Source organism: Saccostrea cucullata, unplaced genomic scaffold, assembly GCF_032062105.1.
Source record: "Saccostrea cucullata isolate Sc308-1 unplaced genomic scaffold, CSIRO_AGI_Scuc_v1 ctg1497, whole genome shotgun sequence".
Classification (NCBI taxonomy): Eukaryota; Metazoa; Mollusca; class Bivalvia; order Ostreida; family Ostreidae; genus Saccostrea; species Saccostrea cuccullata.
The window spans coordinates 94,607-118,388 of NW_026927516.1; the positions used below are offsets into that span (position 1 = coordinate 94,607).

Below are 23,782 nucleotides of genomic sequence, written 5' to 3' on the forward strand. Positions count from 1 at the left end.
AATCAACAATTATTTTTTTTTAAATCAAATCATGTTTGCTTTGAAAATAATACTTTAAAGTTCATTTAAAGTTCATGAATTTCATTGACTAAAACTTTACAAGAACAATAATACATGTACACGCAGCACAGTTACAATGTAAGGTTACAAATGGAAATATCGGCGATTTTTTAAGATAAAAAATATATACTTTATTAGGATGGGCGATTCTTTTTAGGACTTCACTGATATAAAAAAAAATGTAATGTGGTTTAAATCTACATGTTGGGGACATTCAGATTTTTTTTAAAGACTTGTCATGTCATTTCGACGTCACATGACTTTAGCAATTAAACTTGCAGTTTAGAGGTCATCTATAAATTTCAATATTGCAAGGGCATAACCAATTTAAAAATCTTAGTTTAATTTATAATCCTTTTCAACACCATATGTAGTTTGTGAAAAGTGCTGCAAACCTTTATAGATTCCCATTTTTAATTGCTAAAATTTAATTTGTTGTACGGCAGGTTGAATAAATTGCTGGTCAACTACACTAAATATAGCTATAATTAATTTTTTTGCAAGATTTCAAGAGGTTCGCAGCACTTTTCAAATATCTTAATGCTTCTTAAGTTTATGTTTAAAATTTTGACACGATACATTGAGGGTATGCCCTTGCAATAAATCGATTTATTTGGGCCCTACCATTACTTTTTCAATGAATCTGCATACAAAGACGCGTTAGTATCGCTTGTCTGGAAAATGTACGTACAGTTTATAAATAAATTACTAAAATAGATATCGCATCCAAGTTAACGGCTTTTTATTTAATTGCAAATAATATTTTATTTGAGAACAAATGACATTTTTCTTTGTACAAAATGTGACTTGATCAGCCTTTCACTGTGTACAAGCTGCGTCATTTTTGCGAGATGACGTCACATTGACAAGTGCATTGCGATCGATGCATCGTTTATATACTGTTGTGTGGGATTTAACAAACGACAAAACAGCATGTAATAGTAAGTTTGTGTGTAGTATACAGCTATCAAGGTGTTTGAAATAGAAAACAATTTCATTTTGTGGTATTTTGAAGACCTTATATTATGCGTGACGTCATAGTAAACATTTCCCGTATAAATTAGTCCCCGCCTCCATACTGTAACCTTAACTGTGCTGCGCATACTATCATCAGATCATTATCAAATTACTATTCAGAAGTTGTTTATGAGAGAACACTAACTAAAATTCATTTAAAAAACATCCATCACATTTACATTTTTATAAATTCATTGCTGAAAGTCTGAAGCAAAGTTGAGATTACAAAAAAAGTACAAGATGGACTAGCAATTTATAATATCAAATGTTCTGGAAACGATATTTTCTGTGTATATAGCACGCATTACATATTGAACTTTTCCTGTCCAATCATCCAACCAATCTTCCGAGGCTGCTTAAAAGTGAAAACATTTTACCCCTAACGAACGACTTAGTAGTTCTAAAGTGTATTTTCAGTATCAACATCATCTCTTCGCTCGTACAAGCCGCCATTTTCCAAGGACAGGTACTTTCATTTTCAATTTTTGGATAGGTCGCTCGTGTATCGTTTCATACCGATATTTGAATGTTTCAGCTTGTACTTAAACCGTATCTTGGAGGAAAATATCGATATGTATCGGTGTATCGGTATATCGTCCCACCCTAATGATTATGTGTATCGGTTTTTGATTTCTATGAACAGTGTTGCCATGGTTACTAAAAATAGAAATTTCTGTGAAATTCTTTCAAAATGCTATAATTTCAATATAAGCACACAAAGCTATTATACATAATTGTTTGTATCAGATTTTGATTTCGTGAAAGACTAAAAGTAGAATTTTTTTTCTTTCAAAATGCTACTCCTACTACAGTTTGATTTCAATATAATTGGCTATCGGTGTTGGTTTTTGATTTCGCAAGTAGAACGGTGTTGCCGCATTGGTTATTTATGACAACAAAATTCCAGGTTTGCAGTTGGTATCAAAAACATGAATTTCATTGTCTGTGTCTGCTTTGGGCCTGAGAGATGAGACAGAAAACATTAAAATTAATGCAATCTAAAAATTAAACTTGCGCAAAAAAGAAGCTTCTTTGGTATTTAAGGTAATTATAAACACTATAAACTGCATGATAAAGAATTAAAAAAAAAAAAATTTATTGAAAAACAGAGCTATAGCATATTATAGATTTTTCAAAATTAAAGTAAGTACACATCTTTTCAAAACCAAAACACTCATTTTCTTTTTTTTTATTTCAATAATAAGTGACAAAAGATAGAAAAAATTAAACGAAAGTAGCAATTGAAGAACACAAAAAAAAATATGATGGAAAAAAGTAAGCTCTACTGGTTTTAATCTACAAGATACTTCAATGTTTTTGAGATATGTTTGTTGTACAGTTACACGCATCATATTTTCTGAATGTGAATAATTTTTTATTATTTAAAAAAAAACAATGTCATGAATGTGGCCCGAAAAAAAGTCACTCATTGCTCAATTAACGTAAGGGTCCAAAACTGAATTTATAGCCCTCCACCGGCAGGTGGTTATTACATGTGTGGTGATTAAATTGACACTAAAACACACAAATGCAAACTATCTGATAAAACATGATGTGTACTTAGAAATATCACTTGGAACAGAAAATACAAACGCTCATCAAAAACTTTGAATATAACAATTTGAATCTTGTTTAAATAAGTGAAAATAACAATTTGAATCTTGTTCTTACTTTTTTATTCAAAGTTTCACCAAAATGGAATTTGAAGTGACAAAATTTTTAAAAACTACTATGACCGGTTGCAGAAAGGTAGAATTTTGAACACTAAAGAAATTTTCAATTTCTTTATCTTTCATGAATTTATTATTTTTACCATTTTAAAAAATACCAACATGTACCAATCAACGGAACAATGATCTCTCCTTAATAATGACGCCTGAAGCCCTTTTAAAAAATTTGCTCATGAAAATCTTTGAAGTAACAGACACCACCCCAACCCTTTTAAAAAATTTGCTCATGAAAATCTTTGAAGTAACAGACACCACCTCCCCCCAACTAACACTGAATATTTTTGGCCTATGACAACAAAATGTCTAATTAAGTACTTGGATAACAGAGCTACATGTCATGTAGTATGCCAAATTTAAATTGGCTAAAAACCGTGTTTTTTTTAAATTGGACACTTAATTGGAGATTGCATATTTGACATATAAATGGACAAACGAATAGACGCACAACAGACACTTTACCATACACAACATAAACATTTCATTTAAAAAATCACTATGTTAAAGTTGTAATACACATGAAATGCTTCAGATACATTTTTATCCGAAAAGTAATCACTACAGTATAAAAATACATAATAAAGAGAAACATGTCTTTATAGATGTTGTATTATCCGAACTCTTACCCAATATGATGGTAACTTTATGTCTTTTTCAGTAAAACTATTTGTTTGATAGCTCTCTCTTTTTTTTAAAAATTTTGTCTAAGGTGGCAGAGGTTAGTTTCGTACTATAGCACCAGTCAAAATTTCTTCAAAACTCTGATATTCTCTGTAAAATGTTATAGTTCGTGTAGGAGAATGATTTGAATAATTACGGGACGCATTTGCAGAGTGCCTACTGAATAAAATTGATGTGCTATATCTAGGTGTCACCATGATGCTTAGTATATACATAGTAGTAAATGTTAAACTCACACACGTGGTCATTTGCATAGGAAATTAAGCTGGAAACAGTAGGCTTTAAAAGAAGGTGTGTCTCAGAGGGAAGTTAAATGGCAACAGATCAATTGGTGAAATTCTGTTAGGCATGTGTTGTTTTACAGGTATTTTATCCTATTCTATAGTTCGAGACTTGGGAGGGCTGTATGGTTTCGACCGAGGCGGAAAGCTTAGAAAAACAAGCCAAAATTTGGGGAGTCCCAAATTGCATTTAGGTATATGAGCACTCTGATAGGTAGGTTATAAGTTAAATGTTGACATAGTTTGTGAGCTATGGGCATATAAAAAGTAGTAAAATAATCCCAAAGCAAACTGTCCCTATCTTCATAATTTTATTGACCGCATGTATATGTGTACGTCTAGGCATATATTCGGCGTTAAGAAAACTATCCCCTGCCACCAAATCTGGTAATTTTCGTAATTACACTGTCTGGCCAAAATGAAAACTAGCTAACAGACAGTGAGGGAAAAAAGACCAGTACCATCAAGCGATAAAACAATGAACATTACTAAAATAATCAACGTATAGCATGCAATGATGTCAAGTGCGATAAAAACAAGATCAAAAATAATTTTAAGAATGTATATTTATAAATTAGGCCCACGAGCTAATCATGTCACCTGAGTATCATGTAACAACTTTCCAACAATGAATTGTGATTCCTGTTTTAAACCAGAGGCCATGAAATTCATAATTTTGAAAGAGACACCATTGCTTATCATAATTATACACCGCATGATTACTTGGTTACCTAATACTCAAAGGTAGATCAGAGTAAAAAGAGGAAATGCACTTCCGCTATATAACCAGTTGTGCACCCAATCCACCAGGCACCTCTTACCCTTGGGCCACATATTTAATTTTTTTTTTCATCATAAATTGCTGATTAATACCAAAGAGCAGATTTTTAAGTAATACTTTATTTTCAGATTATGTATCCCCCCTCCAAGAATCCTGACGCAGGGGTCTGAAATTAATTTTGATAAGGCAGCTTTCTTAATCATAAATATGTATTAAATCATTTGCATTATACCCAGGAGCAAAGGAAAAGATTTTCAAAGAATTCATGCATTTCCTCTATATAAACATTAAAGCCCCGCCCAAACACAAGAACCCCTGTCCCAGAGGTTCTGAAATTTAAAAATTTCCTCATAATACTCAGAGATAAAAGATTTTTAAAGAATTCATGCAATTTCACTACATAATCAATAGATCCCACTTAAAATCAAAACCAAATTAACCCTGGGGTTATGAAATTCAGTTTTCGAGGAGGCAGCATTATTATTCAACTTACCAGTAAATTATGTACTTGGTTACTATATTTAATACCCAGGAGCAGAGAAGAATGTCGAAGAAATAATGAATTTTCAACAAATGATCTATTAAAGCCCGCCCTAGCACTAGAACCCCTTACCCGGGGGTCATGAATTTCACAATTTTGGTAAAAGACTCAATTGAAGATTACAATCAGACCAGCAGACTGCTTGATGTCCAGGCCCCAAGATCATAAGCTGAGAACAGATTTAAGTCAAAATTTTGTTTGTTTTTTTTTTTACAAACTTCAGTTTTATTTTACCTATTTAATTGAATCTTAATTTGCAATTTTGTATCATTGAAATTTAAACATTTCCTGATATTCTGTTTCAAAATTATTTCAAAATATATACTGGTTTGAAATTTGGACTTAAGTCTGTTCTCAGTTTTTGGTTTTGGATCAAGAAGTTTCAAAGATTGCATTTATTTAAGTGGTTTTCATTTTTGTGTTTTTTTTGGGGGGGGGGGGGGAGGACCAAATAAAAAAAACACAATTTTTGTACCCCTTCACCCATAGATGTCATATGCCAAAATTGGTTGAAATTGTTTAAGCGATTTCAGAGAAGAAGCTGAAAATGTTCAATTGTTGACGAACGACGACGTACGAAAACGGATATCAATAGGTCACGTAAGTGTACTCAGGTGAACTTATAATATATCTTGAAATCTTATATGTTCTTTAAAACTACTTTATTGAAGCAGTATGAGCTGCAACTAAGAATTGTTTGTTTTCAAATCTGTTAATAACCTTTTCAATTACAGAAAAATAAGGTTAATAAACCTATGTTTTTCATATTTGCGATGTACAAATAATTGATAAGCTTTGATTAAATCAAAGTTTCATTATTATCGTCTTATAAAAAAAATTATTTCTTACATAAAAATGCATATTAGATTTATGTATACAAAATTTTATTCAAAGCTTTTTTAGCCCTCTTCCTACAAGGTCAAAATGAACAAACAGTATATAGGTATGAAACTAAATAGACAAACATAGTAACATTACAAAGAAACAAGAAAAAAAGAGAGTAGAGAGAGAAAAAGTTGCAATGTAGTACCGGTTAGAAAGTGTTGGCATAGGAAACATACATGACAGTGTCCAATAAAACGTTTGGTTGCTGCGATGAAAGCATGCACTGGTTCAAATATTTGAATATTAATACAATTCCATGATTGGGACTACCATACGAAAATAGATCAAGTTCATGAATTTGGTCACAATCAATGGTATTATAGATTGTTTGGAAAAGCATATTTCTTGGGGAAGAATTATTGGACTAGCAAAGAAATAATGATGGGTATCTTCAATAGAGTCAATACAGTATTCACACATTGCATATTAGATTGCATATATATAATTCTATTTTCTGCTTTATTTTAGCTTGTTTTATTTTAGTTTATCTATTTTAGTTTACTTGATCATAAAGGATTAAGTTACATACAAATTTATCATAATACACATTTTAACAGCAATTTTTTTCCTAATATGCAGCTCATATTGCTTTAAAGTTTATCAATCGTTTTAGCATGGGTCTCTGACAATACAATTCCTTTTATTTCAAGATATATTATAGAACTCATTATCATCTGTAAGAAAATAATAATTTGATAATTATTTCAAGTTTATAAAAAAAATAAACAAATTAAGTAGGGAATCAAGCATTTTGTAATTAAAATATGCATACAAAAATTTTACATATTTCTCAAAAATCAAATAAAAGTGTATTTAATTGAAAGAAAGTGCATGTATTTTGGTATCTGCCTTGCATAAAATGTATACAAATATATTGTGTGATACAGTACACATATTTACGAGTCCCTATAGAGACCAGCAATTGTTTGTTTCATTTGAGAAAAAAAGAAAAACACTGCTTTCTGCCAATGTAGCTTTCCACAAAAGCATTGTACTTTAACAAAAAAGCTTTTGGAAACTTTCCATTCGAAGACATACGAGCTTTTTTCTAGAAAGCGCTGTTTTAACAGAAGAAAAACAATCAGAAATTAATTTAAGAAATTTGAAAAATAACATTTCTAAAACACCTCTTATTTATCAATATATGCATTTTGTACCTATTACAAAAATGCGTTATCCCTTCTTAAAAAAACAACTGCACAGAAATACAAGACACCTTCAATAATTTAGAATATATGTTTGCATACGTTGATTTTCAATGAATCATTATTCTCTTTTTCGAACTGTATATCAAATAGGTGGTGTTTAAAAATATGTCATTTTTTTACAAGTATTATTTCCTTTTTTGAAAAGCAGTCACATATAAAAAAGATAAACAAATTAAACGGTATGGTATTTGAGGCAAAAATAATTAATTTTGGTAAACTCAAGGCATGTCCATCCTCCAGTTATGTCATAGGTTTTGCATAAAATGTTATTAATCTAAATCCGTTTCTATTAGAATTGTATCTTTTGAATGAATACTTTTTAAAAGATGTCATGCATATAATTAATTTAAAGAAATTAACATATTTAATATACTCCTCAATCTGTAAAATGTTGCTAAGGGCAATAATTCCTCTTGTAACCAGACATTTTCTTTACATATTATGTAAACTGCTTTGCCTGATGTTCACCTGCAGTATTTTATAAAGTAACAATTACTTTTGAACTTTTAGCATCAAATTTATGTATTTTAACAAATTTTTACCTAACGTCTGCAATATTTTCCCTTTAATGAACAATTGTAATGCTGAGATACACTTTCGTCCAACTACTTAAATAATATGGCAATCTCTGCATATTTTGTTATGATAAGCTGATTTTAACTATATTCAGTGAAAGTATTTTTTATACTGTATCCCGACAAAACTTTGAGGATGGAAATATCTTAAGTAACAACTTTGTTACTATTGTAAACTATGTTATATTTTATTTCATAATGATATGCTAAAAATTAAAAATAAAACTTTTACTGTAATACTTGTTCAAGTAATATATATTTCCTGAAAGCAAATATTGATCATCTTTAAAACTTTGAAATAAGTGAATTAAACCCCTAAAAAATCTTTTATGATATAAAATAACCTAATATTCATATGACTGCCAATATCAATATTTTAGTCATCCCTTACTGCTTTAAAAAAGCTTATACGGGTTCACATTTGCAAAGCATTTTACATTGTAATTTAAGTTAAAAAGTTTACCTTCACATTAATGAAACAATATTTACCATTAAATCATAAAGACAAACAACATCTATATACAAGAAAAGTTTCTATACTCTTCTCTGATATTACATAATATCACTCAAAATAAATTGTTAGCCCATGGTTAACTTGAAACAGATTGCTGTTGTTAAAAAAGACAGCAGTTAATTTTCAGTTTCGAATGGTAAGAGCTCTTTACTTGTAGTACATGTACGGGTCCGAGTCTGAAAAAGGAACTTTAAATTTTAGTCATTCTTTTAAACTTTTTTCTTCATTCAAAATTAAACTTTTAACCTGACTTTACTTCTTTTTTTATTTATCAATCAAATCTTAAAAAAATTCATATGCAAAGATTATAACAGTTTTAATATTTAACAAGAGGCCAAATGGGCCACATCGCTCATCACTGCACTGTGGCTAGGAAAAAAGCAGAAATCAATTCATTTTTGGAAAACTTAAAATGCAAGTGGTCCCTACCTCCCCCTTATAGGTGGAAGGGGGTCATGAGTTGAAAACCTTGAATCTACATTACCTGAAAATGCTTCTATATAAATATGACCAAAAATAGGATTGTTGTTATTGAGAAGATTTTCCTATATATTCCTATGTAAAACTTTGTCAATTACCCAATCAACCCCCGGGGCTCACCATTTTAACAAATTTGAATCTACACAACCCGAGGATGCTTCCATATAATAAGAGCAAGCATGGCTTTTATGTTCTTGACCCGAGGGTGATTCCATATAAATATAACCAATCGAGGCTTTGTTGTTGTTCTTGAGAAGATATTTAAAGATTTCACCAAGTATTTTCCTATGTTAAGCTTTGATGATCGTACAATGTGGCCTCATCTTATCCCCGGGGGTCGTGATAAAGATTAAAACAAAAAATTATCTAAATTTCGAGGATGCTCCCACACTAGTTTCATCTTTTTTAACCCAGTGGTTCTTAAGAAATTTTTACTATTTCTTAGTTATATCTCCCCTTGAAAGAGGGCGGGTTCGTTCATTTGAATAAACCAGAATCCCCTTCACCCAAGAATGCTGTGTGGCAAGTTGATATTGGCTCAGTGGTTCTGGAGAAGAAGTCGAACTGTTAAAAAGTTTACAGACAAACGGACAGACTACAGACAAAATGTGATCAGAAATGCTCACTTGAACTTTCAGCTCAGGTGAGCTAAAAAAGAGAAAGAAATATAAGATTCATTTATGAAGACGATTTACCGGAGTCGGATTCTTCAGAAGACGTATAATCAATCCCATTCATAAAATCCCTTATATAGTGTCTAGAACGTAGAGCTATATTAAAGCAAAATATTACAAAATAAATAGAAACTGTTCAGAAAAAAAAAAACTTATACGGGTACAATCTGCAGGAATCGATTTTTTTTTCAATTATGTGTCTCGAGGCCATATATGCCCCCGCAATGATGTCGATGTCTTTTTTCTGCGTTCAAGAGGTATGACTTTATCGAAAATCATCGGATCATGACCAAATTTGAACTTCTTTTTTCTATAATTGCTAGCACTCTCAAACACTACAACTACGTTAGTGCATATTTTTGGAATACGCATGCCTTTTAGTTATCAGTAGTACAAGTAAAATGAAATAAAAATTTATTAAATGAGAGTGTATCTTATAAATGTCTCAAATTCGTTGACTTAATTGGGAAGAGGACTTTAATTCTAAGAGCTATTTTTATCTTGTAATGACAAATCGGATTTTGTTGTTGTTACATGTACATTGTACTATTATTTGGTAAATCATTTTGTAATGAAATTGACCAGGATCAATCAAGACCAACGAAAGTAGGTAATAAAATTTGAACGGAAATTCAACGGTATTATTAAGATTTTTAAGAAAGAGTAATAAAATTGAGAATTTTGAAGTAAATAAATTTAAGAGATTAGGGCTAGAAATCCTGTGGTGTAGAGATGGGGACTGAGCCCATAAATATTAGTAATGAGTCTTTTACTGCATTTGAGGGTGGTGCCATATTGGGTTTCATAGGTCAACAGACAGAACTACGGACAAAGTGTAGCAATGTAGGTGGTAATATTGGTGGGACAGCCAATGAAATGCATTTTTATATCCGGGACCATGAATACCCTCTGAGCACAAAAACCCTGTTTTTACCTGAATACAGCATTCCTTTGAATCACTCTTTCGACTCCTGACCTTTTTCTTTGGACTACTCTTTTTGGCTAAATTTTGAACTCATATTTTTCGTACTTTTAGTTCAATGCTCTTTTCAAGTATTCGAAACAAAGGTTTAACAGGTCGAGACCACTAGATTTTCTGACGTCAGAATAAATTTGCATGTAAATTAGCTAATATGTTTACTTTACCTACTGCTGAATGAGCCACAATGCATTGTGGGCTACGACAAGTACCTAGCTGTGTTGAAAATTAAAGGCAACTCGAATTGTCCCTTGGAAACTTATCTTTAATTCTTTTTTAAAATTTTTGAAAGAAATATTTAAAATGATGTATAATCTTTCATTTTTATGCTCACATTTACAAAATGTGCTTTATGAAGCTTTATATCAACTGATAATACATCGGCCTAGTATACCATTGTTCAAAGAGATGTATCAGTGCTATCGTGTCGATAAAATATTGATTTCTTTCCACGTGATACACGTGTACATAGCTTTCGCAGGTAGTATATAGGTCCTTGTTTTTAGACACCAGGAGAAAGTGTGCAGTTATTATTTAAACCCTCAATATTATCAGAAAGTGTTTTATGTATATGCAAAAGTCAAAGCGTTTGTACGATATTCGAAGCAAGTGTTAATCATCTCAGTGGCGTAGCATCGTTTTTGAAAGTGGGGGGGGGGGGCAGCCGAAGAAAATTTTTTTTTATTTACCTGAAAAAGTTGACAAGCAAAACAAAACAAAAAAAAAAGGAAAAGTTGAAAGTTGCCCAAAGTCGAAAATCCTACTTCGTAGGGGGGTGGGTGGGGGGTGTTTAGACACTAACTTTTTTCCAGTGTCAACGACTTTCAATACCAATTCTAGTACTTCATTTTCGGTACATCACTAAAACTGGGGGGGGGGGGGGGGGGCAACCAGGTTTTCAATTAACATTTGCTATAGTTTAGGTAAGGTTGGGAACAAAAGTGGGGGGGGGGCAGGCCCCCCTGTTGCTACGCCCCTGCATCTAAAACAACTCCAATATTAAATGTGAGCATGGAGCAGTGTCTTTAAAACATAATCTTTCAATTTCGGTCTACAAAAGTCATAAAGAAGCTCTACAGTTTTTCCGGTGACGAGTTAAATTTTGTGCAGTAAACCGACGAAAACCACGTGTAGCCATTGAATCGTAAACACGTGGTAGACTGTTATGCTTTGGGACTCTTTCACTTGATTGGAGAACGCGCGTGACGAAAACGTGTTGAAAATTGCATTCCATATAAGGTAGTGGTCTCGACTTGTTTAACTATCCAATATAAAGTGCATTGGTCTATACTGATTACAATTTTGTTGACAATTAATACAAACTATACGATCATTGTGAATTTGGAGTTAATCATAAACTTTGAAATAAATACAAGTGTTTTCACTGGCTTACAACATCTTTTATGGAGTTTTAATTGTTAAATACGATTTACATTCCTTTCTTTTTTCTCGTCCTTTTCTTATGAAGTCATCATCAAGTTTTCATTCTTGTTAAAAATAAATATTAGTCCACTAGACAAAATTCAAAATATGTTTTATAAATCAAATGCATAACAATTTACATGTACATTTACATAATCGTGATCACATAATAGAACAGCGCAAAAAAGCACAAAACAATGTAAATCGTACTTTTTTTTTGTAAAATTATATAAAAAGGCTTTGTTGGAATCGGAGTAACTTGGTACTTTTTTTCTCGTTTGATATCTTATACCGTTAATGCTAATCCTCAGTGTGCGACCGTGAAATCGGCATTAACGGTAGCAAATCAATATTTAGCAAATGAAATAAATTATAAAACAACCCCCCCCCCCCCAAGAAAAAAACGGTAATGTAAGAGAAAAAAATATCCTTTATAGCACTTTACCTGATTCCACCGAGTCAAGACTTGGGAGTTGGGAGAATGGCGGTCTTTGACTAAAGGAAAGATGATCAGGATCTGCTAAAATGAGCACATAATAAATTTATTCTTTTTATTACACAAAATAATAACAAGAAAAGTTTGCACATATCTGCTTGAAATGATTTTATTGCGCTTTGTTATATAAAGTACGAGACATGAAAGGTAGTTTTAGCAAATGCATTACTTGTAGAAGATAACAAAGTAGAAAATGGTCATTCATATAACGTATTTTTTGGAACTTTAATTGTTAAATACGATTTACATTTTTTGTCGTTCTCTTATGACGTCATAATCAAGTAATTTAATAAAAATATAATAATAATAATAAATAATATCCCATCGTCTTCTTAAAAACTAGATATCATTGAGATGGTGGCCATCTCAAAGGGCCTCGCTATCAGCAACAAACATGAAATGTAAAGTAGCTGAAAAGGGTTTTTTTAACTTGTTTAAGTGTAAAGGGGGCAAAAAGCAACTACTCTCTGAAAAAATATTAAAATGAAAAAAAAACCTTTCTATGAAAATTGTTGCATTTTCTCTCAAAATATCGAAGGGAAAAACACAAATATTCCATACCCTTAGTCAATTGGTACAGTTTGAGGCTGACTGGACGTGAGGGAAATAAATTATTCACCGAACAAAGAATTTGAACAGAGGGGTTATTTTTTACCTTGACCCTTTTTCAAGGTCACTGCACAATCATTGACCAAAGGCAGTCTGTGCGAGAAGTGTGTGTCACATAAGACAAAAGCTAGAGAATATATGCTCAGAAAAAGGATTTTTCATTCTTCTATGACCTTAACCTTTGACCTAGAAACATAGTTCAAGGTCACTGCACATCCTTCATCTAAAGGCACTCTGTGGGTGAAATATTAACCAGATTGGTCCAAGCAAAGAAAAATATGTCCCGAAAAAGAATTTAAACAGATTGATTGATTGATTGTATATTGTTTAACGTCCCTCTCGAGAATTTTTCATTCATATGGAGACGCCACCACTTGCCGGTGGCGAGCTGCAAATTTAGGCCTATGCTCGGCACTCAGGGCATTGAGCAGGGAGGGATCTTTTTCGTGCCACCACCTACTGCGATACGGGGCCTCGGTTTATACGGTCTCACCCGAAGGACCGGTCTCCACGTCCCACAGTGGGATTCTAACCCGCGACGTAAGGATTAACTCCTTACTTCGCGACTCTAGAGCAGACACTTTAACCACTGCGCCACGCGGGCGACAGAATTTAAACAGAGAGGTTATTTTTGGCCCTGACCTAAAAGCGTTGTTCAAGGTCACAGCACATCTATTCACCAGTGGCACTCTGCGAGTGAATCACATTGGACCAGGGGGAGAGAAGATATGCTCCGAACAAGGATTTTACATATAATTCTGCTTTGATCTTAACCTTTGACCTAGCACATGGTTAAAGGTCACTGCACACCCTTTACCCAAGGACACTTTGTGAGTGAAGCATGAGCCAGATTGGGCCAAAGAGAGAGAAAATATGTTCCGAACAACATATCACGGACGGAAGGACGGACGGAAAGACTGATCACTATAGGGCGCCCGCCAAGCGGGGCCATTATACAAGTTAGTCCATTAGCCAATCAAAATGTGTTTTACAAAACATATGCATTATAATTTATATAATCGTCATGATATAACAGAACAGCGCAAAACAATGTTAATCGAATTTAGTTTTTAAAAAAAGACGTTGTTAGAATGGGAGTAACTTGGTATTTTTTTCTCGTTTGTATCTTGAACCGTTAATACTGATCTTACACACCGCAGTGTGCGACCGTGAAGGCAGAAACGGTCGCAAATAAAAAGATAACTTTCCCTTTGCAATCAAATATCTTACAAATCAATTAAATTATAAAGCAAACAACCAATTAAAAGCGAGTAGAGAAAAGGAAAAAAATCTCCTCATAGCACTTTACCTGATTCCATCGAGTCAAAACTTCGAAGTTGGGAAGATGGCGGTCCTTGAAAAGACGAAGGATCTGCTAAAATGAACACATTTAATTTTTTTTATTTGTATTTATTACGCAAAATAATAAAAAGTAAATGTTGTACATATCTGCTGGAGATGATTTTAAAAAAATGAATTTGGTACTTGAAAATGCTGCTAGAATCTTGTGGTTAATACATTTTTTTTCCTTTATTACACACTGTAAAGAAGGTGAAAGATTTCAAGTAAAATGAAATACAGAGATAGCGAACAGATCCAGAACTCATTCCTCCATGGCAGATCCTATCTCTGATATGTAAGAGGTCAATGTATACACTGCGCCTGATTTTTATCGTGTGAATGGACATTTGATCTTGAAAACTGTTTGTTATATTCACATATTACTTTAAGGCTTCAAAGTATTTTCAGAAAATACAGACCAGGAGCAGAGCAATTACGGACCTCATAATCATCAGAGGTGGAATCAGTTGTCATTGAAGAGGAAGCGTATCCTGTAGGATGGTCACACCCGCCATATTGTATTTGTAGTCATCAAATGATCGGGAAATAATGGTAAGATTCAAGGACAATTCAGTGTGAAGATAATGACCTTTCAATACGCAAAATTTGAGATTATCTCCCTTGTTGCGCTCTTTTGTTGAGGAGGGAAGTTTCATTGCCGCGTAAAACCCCAGTCACATTTCCAAAAACGACCAACGGCCGACGGGTTTTGAGGCAAAAATGGGATTCTTCGGGTGACAGTCGACAGTTCGTCGGCCGTTGTCTTCCCCAATTTTGACCTCTTTTTTTGTCGGCCGACCATTTTTGTGTCCATCGGTCCAAGTTATAATTTTTAATGTGTCGGTGGCCGATTTCATCAATTGAAGTTATCCGTCGACCAACTTTCGATCATCGTCCGACCATCGGTGGTCAGTTTATTTAGTCGGTCGTCCTTCGTTCGACAACAAGGGTGTCCCAAATTTCGGTCGACGGTTAAAATCAAACTGTAGCTCAAAGCTCGATGATCGGGCGACGATTGGCCGACTTGTGAATATTTAACCTATTATGGAAACATAACACAAACAAAATTTTGATGCATGGATTGATTGATATTTTTGGAACAAAAATAACATATATAATTAATCCGTAAGATATAAAAAAAAATCTTAAGCATTCTTTGCTGCGTAGATATGCGCCATTTGTCGTTTTTTATGCAATTTTATACAAAATTTTGCACACATTTTCAACATTTGAGTCCCAATCTTACAAAATTCTGCCACTTTGCCTTGCAAACATTACTCTCGTCACATATCTGAATTTAGATCTATGAAAAATATTGCTGATTTCTGAAGAAAAAAGTTTTTTGTGTTATTTATCCAAGTCATCGATGTTCCTGGGAATTAATGTGACTGCTCCGTATTGCCCGAACTTGTGTCGGCCGATCATGTTCTTACAGCCGACAAGACAAGAAAAATTTAGTCGCCCGACCATCAGCTTAAATGTGACCTAGGCATAAGCAGACAGGTGGGACAGATAATTATATATTGGATACATTGCATCATCGATAAACTAGTTTATCACAACTACATGATTGTCAGCATGCATTCTACAACTGGAGAATAACCGAATTAATGGAAAGGCGTAACTTTTTTAAAACAAAAAAATCGCAACAAAAAGAGAAAATATTAGTGGATGTGGTGTTTTTCAAACGAGGGAAGAGATATGGACCACACCTAAATACGTTAACGTTTTTACACATGCATCTGATCAAGATCATTTTACGTCGCCAATCTAAATGACATATTGATTTTTTTTTCTTTGTCATAACTTGTCATACCCTCCAACTTTTTAAAAAAATGTTTGTACAATCAAGAAAATCGGCTACTTTTTAAAACGACTATGACCCTTCTTTCGTTTTCAAGTACCCTATACTTGAAGGTTGATTTGTAAATAGGCATAACTGAGCTTGATAAAATCATCAAATGCATCTCTGCTAAACATTATTATCTTTCTATAACATTTAATAAATTTTAAAAGCCATAAATTTTGTTCAATTATTTATGCACGTTTGTATACAGAAAGAACCTGTCCCACCTCAATGCAGAAATGGGTACTTTTTGCGCCTCAATCGTAGGAGAGTTACAATCTCGAAACTCGCGTTATGGTGTGAAAAACGTCCATTGACAGTTGACATAATAATAGATTGTATGTGCTGACAAGCCCTGTAGGTCGTTATATCGACCAAAAAACTAGTGAAATAACTTTGGAAGTTTTGAAAAGGAAAGTAGGATTCTAACAGCACTTTTGACACGATGAATTTTACAAAAAGAATGCATTATCCTTGAAGTAGTTGTGCCATACGGCACACTTTTCATATTAGAGAAGGCAAGTGACAACGCCTAGTGAGGTACTTCTTTAAGGCTAAAAGTCAATATATATGTCTGTACAATAAAGGAATGTTTTTATGTTTTGTGTGAGTTATTGGTGTGTGAATCACACAGCCTTGTCACATTCTTTATATTTACATTTTACAAGTTTGGAAGCACCCAAATTATACTCAATGTTTGAATTTTTCGATGCCCTATATCGTTATACTATTACTAACGTCGCTGTAGCCTCATTGTGACGTCACGTTAGCGCACGTTTCTCCGTGTATATTTCTACGCGTGAGTATACACGAAAATGGTTTTCAAATCAATTTCATAGTTGGCTTACTAGGAAAACACAGCAAATGTAAATATTGGATAATGATAGTAAATGTGTCATCCGCGGCTTTTCTTATAAATAAATGTCTCAAGTTTTATAAGGTGTAATTTCCCATATAATGATCTTATTGCTGCCCCAGTATTCAGATCTGCGAAGATTATGATTTCACATCAAGAAAATTAGGGCATAACTCAAGAAAGAAAATGTAAATAAAAAAAAAAAAACAAGTTGGATCGCAATTTTATTGCCATTAATTTTGTTTACTCGACGAAGCTCCCATACTCGATAGCGGATAAATCTATGCAAATTCATTTATCCGTAAATGCCATAAGAAAGGACATCCGATTCAAATTTCCATGAAGTAAGATTTATTTTTGTTCAGTATTTAAATTATAATCAAAAACAAGTACTTACTATCAAGTGTTTTCTTCTTTATCTCATTCTTCTCATACAGGTATCTCGTTATCTCAAGTGTTTTCTTCTTTATCTCATTCAAAATCTACAAAAAAATAAATAAATAAATGTATATTTATAATCGGTTTTGCTATAAGTGTATATTTTACTAGATCTATAGCTGTACAAGAGCAGGGGCGTAGCAACAGGGGGGCCTGCCCCCCCCCTACTTTTTTTTCCCAACCTTACTTATACCATAGGAAATGTTAATTGAAAACCTGGTTGGTCCCCCACTGTTAGTGAGGTACCGAAAATGTAGTATTAGAATTGTTACTGAAAGTAGTTGACACTAAGGAAAAGTTTACCCCCCCCCCCCCCCACGAAATAGGATTTTTGACTTTTGTGCAACCTTTTCCTTTTGTTTTTTGCTTGTCAACTTTTTCAGGTAAGTAAAAAAAAATTTTCGCTGGCTGCCCCCCCCCCACTTTCAAAAATAATGCTACGCCACTGAAGAGTTCTTACTTACTACTTTAGATATACACTAGGAATAAGCTTATGTCTGAAACTTTATTATAAAGATTTCATTCGCATAGTAATTATCGTAAATTTAATGAAAACTGAAGTCTACTCTACTCTTATATTCGGTAAACTGTCTCGAAATATCGAATAAGAGAGAAGAGTGGTGGTTTCGGTGTGCGGATCTACATTACTAGCATTTTGTTGTGAAATTTTCAAAAAGTAGGCGTTTAATTTCTTTAAACATCATAAATATTTTTTTCAATCAAAAATGTATTTAATTGTTATAAAAGAAATCAGCTGTGATTATTGATTAGAAAACAAAATGTACAAATGCTTCCCATTTATGTCCGATCTCACTTTTATCACAGCCATCGAACCCGATGTTTAAAAAAATTCGAGGCGATTATCAAGAATGTGTATGAATATATTTACAGTATATGTTGAAAGTAAGTTGTACTCACAGATCTACAAATAAATGTCGATTATTTGCTATGGTTATTTGTTGAAATATATTTAGTAAAAGTTGTGTTTTATAAATTTTTTTTTTCATAGATTTACTTAAGGTTTTCCATCCCTAATAAGAACAATGAAATACGCAAGCTAACTCTCAATTCCCGCCTACATTTCGCAATCATTTAATCCAATATAAATGGCAATTTCTCTGTAAAATCTTTGTTTAATACAAAGAACAGTTCAGTGGTAATTGATTAATTTTCTGAATACCAACGATAAGTAGGAAATTGTCCACAACTCCAGCTCTTGAAAAGGGGGGGGGGGGGGGGGTTGACGATAATTTCCATTGAAATTGGAATTTCAAGCATCACCATATTTTGAAATAGTTTTGGATATGATTAAGGTGTTTCCAACCTCACAGTTTTAATGGTTCAAAGTATAAAAACTGCATTTATTTCATTTAATTTACTTTAAATCTTCCAATTATTGCAAGAAATCTATAGGTCACCATATTATTTAAGTTGAGAAACATAAATAAACAGAAGTGTATGTCAACATAATAAACAATCACACATTTTTTGTAAACAGTTTTATGAGAAATATGTAAACACTCGAATATGCATTATTCTGATGCAGAATGTTCCTAAATACTTCCTACTTATAAGATACTTTTGAATTGTGAATATCAGGGAACTATTTTACACTAGAAGTACAATAAACCAAATGCTTAAATGAAGAGATCTTAGAAGGAGTTATTGCCCTTGTAAACATTTTTAAAAGATTGAATAATTGAATAAATAAAGAAAATATGCATATTTAGAATTCTTTTACTTAACAATATTGATCAGTTCACCAATTGTAAAGCATTTTCCAATAGTATTCAGGGCTAGACAAATAGCATTGCCCGACGCCCGGGACGACCACTTTTGTTGGTCGGACAACTATTCGATAAGAGGTAGTTGTCCGCGGACAAGCACTTTTCCCGTAAAACAAAAATAAATAAATTTAAAGTTTTTCAATTTGTTCTTGTTGAGAAATCGAAACTAAACACGCATGTTGTATTACATAAATGCGGAGAGGTTCCGAAGTTCTAATCGTAATCGTCAATAACAATACCCCCCTCTAGGCCAATGCTATAGTATCAAGTAAGCGCTTTGATGATATGCATACATGTGAAGTGTGTCAAGCTTCAATTTAACGCAGATTGTACCAGCATCAGCAATGGAGATATTCGTTGTCGTCAGGCCTAGAAAAGATGACGCTCTGCCTTGCCCTAACATCGTTCCAGGCGATAAAAGGAAAGCACAACCTGATAATAACAATAATGTTGTATCGAAAAATAAGAAGTATGATCAAACAAAACGAGTAAGGGTTTATATTAAAGCTTGGGAAGAAAAGTGGCCGTGGCTGACACATGACGCGGAGAAAAACCTGATGTATTGTTCGTATTGTAAAACATTTCCCAATATTGCAAAGCCTGCACATTCTAATAAAACAAATAGATTTTTCGAAGGATGTGCCCTTTTCAGGGTAGAATTTATGAAAGCTCATTAAGTTAGTGAACCTCATTTATTATGTACCAGGTACTACAAACAGAAACAAGATCAGCCAAAAATATGTGCCACAGCAGTAAAAGAGACACCAATTATGAGCGCTTTCGACAAACTCAATAAATTACAAATAGAAACATTTTCTTCTTTGTTCAACATTGCCTACAAGATTGCAAAATATGGAAAACCTTATACTGACTTTGAAATAGACTGTCAATTAATAAAAAAGGTAGATGTTGATCTAGGAAATAATTACCTAAACGCTAATCGTTGCAAGGACTTTATAAAAGCAATTTGTGAGGCCATGACTGATGCAGTAAAAGATGACTTGCATAAATCTAACTTTGTGTCCATTCTGGCTGACGGGACTACTGATGTAAGCAATTTGGAACAAGAAAATGTTTGTGTCAGATATATTTCAGCAAGTTCAAATACCCCTGTCACTATGCTTGTTGGAGTCGTTGATCTAGAACATGGCCATGCAGATGGTGTGATTGATGGCATATTTAACGCTTTATCATCAGTTTGATTAATCAGAGAGACTTTAAAATCAACTGAGAGTGGGCCTAGTCTTGTAGGTCTGAATTTTGGCGGGGCATCTGTTATGCAGGGGAAAAAGAATGGCGTTGCTGGAAAGTTGATGAGGGATTATTCCCATGTAATATCTGTGTGGTGTATTGCTCACAAGTTACAGTTATCTGTAATGGATGCAGTGAAGGATGTTGATGCTTTACACAAACTGGAGGCAACCCTCAAAGGCATTTGTAAGTACTACCACGGATCCCCTAAACGGAGGAGAGAAGTAAAAGCCGTTGCCAACGTCCTTGAAGCAGACTTGGCCCATATTCCAGATTTAAAAGAGGTGAATATTTTAACATGTACAATGTTACAATAATACTGAATAAAAAAAAAATAGCACTGCAATTTAAATTTTTACATGAAAATTTGTTACCTGTTAAATATTCAGTCTGTTGCATATAGAATAGTTAAGTGAATTTATATAACTTAAAAACTTTATTAGAACAATGAAGTATAATTTTGTTTGATAAATGATTACAGGTGAGATGGGTTGCTAGTCAGAGTAAAGCATTACAAGCCATCAAAACCAACTTGCTGGTCATTACCACACATCTTGGTGAAGCTGCTTCAAGATCAGACGTGTATGTGCGAAGAAGTACATGAAAGATCTATGCTCTTTATCTGTCTTGAAAACTATGATTTTAACTATGGACATCCTAAAAGTGGAATCAGATTTGTCCAAGGTATTTGCTGTCTTACATGTAAGACTAATGATCAAATCTTATATTACAATAAGTAAAGGATATCCGATCCTCAGCCAGGAAGGATAACTCCAAAAACTAATATTTAATTTGAAATGCTTCAAAATGAAGCTTGTAAATGAATTTTTTTCATGCAACAATTGTCATTTTAATTATCTTTATGACATTCAAGGTTTTTGGAAACCTTAGAAAAGATATATAAAAGTTGACATTTGTACCCTATAAAAGAAAGAAAATTTCATACAGTTTTAGTGAAATAAGATTTTCTTGAATCCAGCCGTGGATAGTAATGCTTATTAGCATGATATGTAATAAGAATTGATTTGTGATGTCTTGGAATGATAGCAAAAGCCTTTTACGCTATTTATTATAGAATACATAACGGAAATAGAAGTCAAAAAAAAAAATACCAAATAAGTATAAAAATCATGACAATTTCTCTGAATATCTGGATACATATTGTTTTTAACCTAAAATATATTTGTTGATCAATTTGAAATTAGAAAATGCATTGCTGATATTCCAATTCGCTATTTCTCCAAGTGGCATAACTCTGTCAAAAATGGCGCGACCGTACCCAAAACAAAACTTGACCTAGATCACCCCTACTAATGTTATTGTGATTTAAAAACAAGACACGTGGTTTAGGTTTACCTATTCAAAGGTTATAGGGTAGATCCGGTTTTATAAATAAAATTGGCAGTAAACAGGAAATTGCTATAGTCTATTTATTCTGAAAACATGTCCTGTGAAAATTGTGTTTCCACTACTTTCTGAAAGATTTGCATGATTTTCAACAGAAATGGGTGGCTTAAGGGGGATGAGGGGCGGGGGTGGGGGGTTAAATACCAATTAATACATCTTATAGTTAACTGCAAAAATTACAGCTCACTAGCGACCGATACGCTGGTAAAGAAATGTGTTATATCATTTATACACTGACAAACCTTTGTTTGCCTTATATGGCTATTGCTATTAATGCGCACAGAGGATCTTACCACGAGCAACTGACCAATTGTTGATTGAATACGTTTACGCCAAATACATGTTTACACGTTACTTCGAACACGTGGTTCAGGTCAATCTGTGATCATATGAATGGAGAGCAAAATAAAAAAATGTTCTTATGAACAAAATGTAAACATTAGAAACTATGGAAAATATCACAAGCGTTTTTAATTTGTTGTTAAGTTGAGACAAATATGTTTAATAAAATGTATACATAGTAAGTGTCAAGTTCCGAACACCAGCATTTCAAGGGTAAGGAAAACGAGCAGCTTCTCGTATGCATTTAAATGGACAAAACATTTTTTACATAACTATACTCGTGATCACGTGTGTTGGCCAGGGAATCCACCTGGCAATTGTATTCACGGATAGTACAATAAAAGAATTTATCAAGCGTAAAATTCCTGGAGTATTCGTATAGTATCCCTCAAAGCAATTCTCATTCATCTGATTTGTCAGTTTAAGTCACATTGGTGCCTCATTTGCTAATCTGACGCCCAAAAATATAGTCCCGGTTCCCATTCAAAATATTTGTCCAAAAAGAAATTTAAATTCAATTGTATCATAGAGAATACTTAAAAATAATTCAAACTTGAATTAATTCAAGACAGATCGATTGAAGTACATTAATTTTCTACAGAACGATATTATAGGGTGGTGAAAACTAAAACGCAACATAACTTTTCTGTTGACCATGTCTCCACATGCTAGTCACTTCCTAGCCACATTTCCGTGAATAATTTACCCTATCTCGCTGAAGTCTCGCTAACTCTCGCCAGAGCCATTGTCAGAGCTACTCTAAACTCATCAGGTTTCATAATTTGCAGAACACCGAAAAATATTAGGTTCCGAACACATTAGTAGGGGTGTAGATATTCATCTGATATATCTGTATACTAAACAATTCAGTATTTGCAACGGTTGTGAAGAAAATGAACGGAAACTAAGTGGACTGATAGACAGACTGACCGACAGACAGATGCAAAACAATGTGCCATTCCTTCTTCGAATGGGGGCATAAAAACTAACAACTATAAGTTAGATATCTTGGATGGGTGCAGGACTAGCCCAAATCAGTCCGATAGTGTGCGAGGACTGACCATAAAATCTCTTGGGTGAGTTCGAAGAAACACATTGATGTTCAAGAACTAACCCTTATCAGTCGAATGGTGTACAAGAACTAACCCTTATAGCTCTGGTGGGTGAAAACAATAAGCACAATCGGTAAAATTGTATGCGAAACAAATACTTAATTAATGGATTTCGAATGCATAACAACGTCATGTCGTCGGACTATTGTGACGTCATAAACACTGATTGTTCCTTCGCACCATCGGACTTTGGCGATTTTCACTAAATGATTTATAGAGCCCCCACAGTTAAACCCCAAACCCTTGGGCCATAAAATTCACAATTTTTGAAAACGACTCAATGCTCATTACATATATGCCAACAGATTGACTTCTTGATGTACAGGAGTAATGAAAATTTTTAAAGAATGCATAAATTTTAGTAGTTTTTACCTACCCATTAGGCCCGGGGGGGGGGGGGGGGGGCAGGGACAATGAAATTTACAACTTTGTTCTCCTGTACCTAGACTAATGCCAAATGATAACACACAAC

At 33.4% G+C, this 23,782-nt stretch overlaps 1 long non-coding RNA gene across 2 annotated transcripts; it reads right to left on the minus strand.

Annotated features, from left to right (window-relative positions):
* Window positions 1-8,132: 8,132 nt before the first annotated feature.
* LOC134274690 (uncharacterized) lies at window positions 8,133-14,305 on the minus strand. 2 transcript variants are annotated; one of them, XR_009993678.1, is made up of 4 exons: window positions 14,240-14,305; window positions 12,271-12,345; window positions 9,446-9,520; window positions 8,133-8,446 (listed from the first exon to the last, which is right to left on the minus strand). It is a non-coding gene; the product is annotated as an uncharacterized LOC134274690 (long non-coding RNA). The 2 variants fall into 2 exon arrangements; XR_009993677.1 differs by having other exon boundaries at window positions 8,134-8,446; window positions 12,271-12,342.
* Between the last annotated feature and the right edge of the window lie 9,477 nt (window positions 14,306-23,782).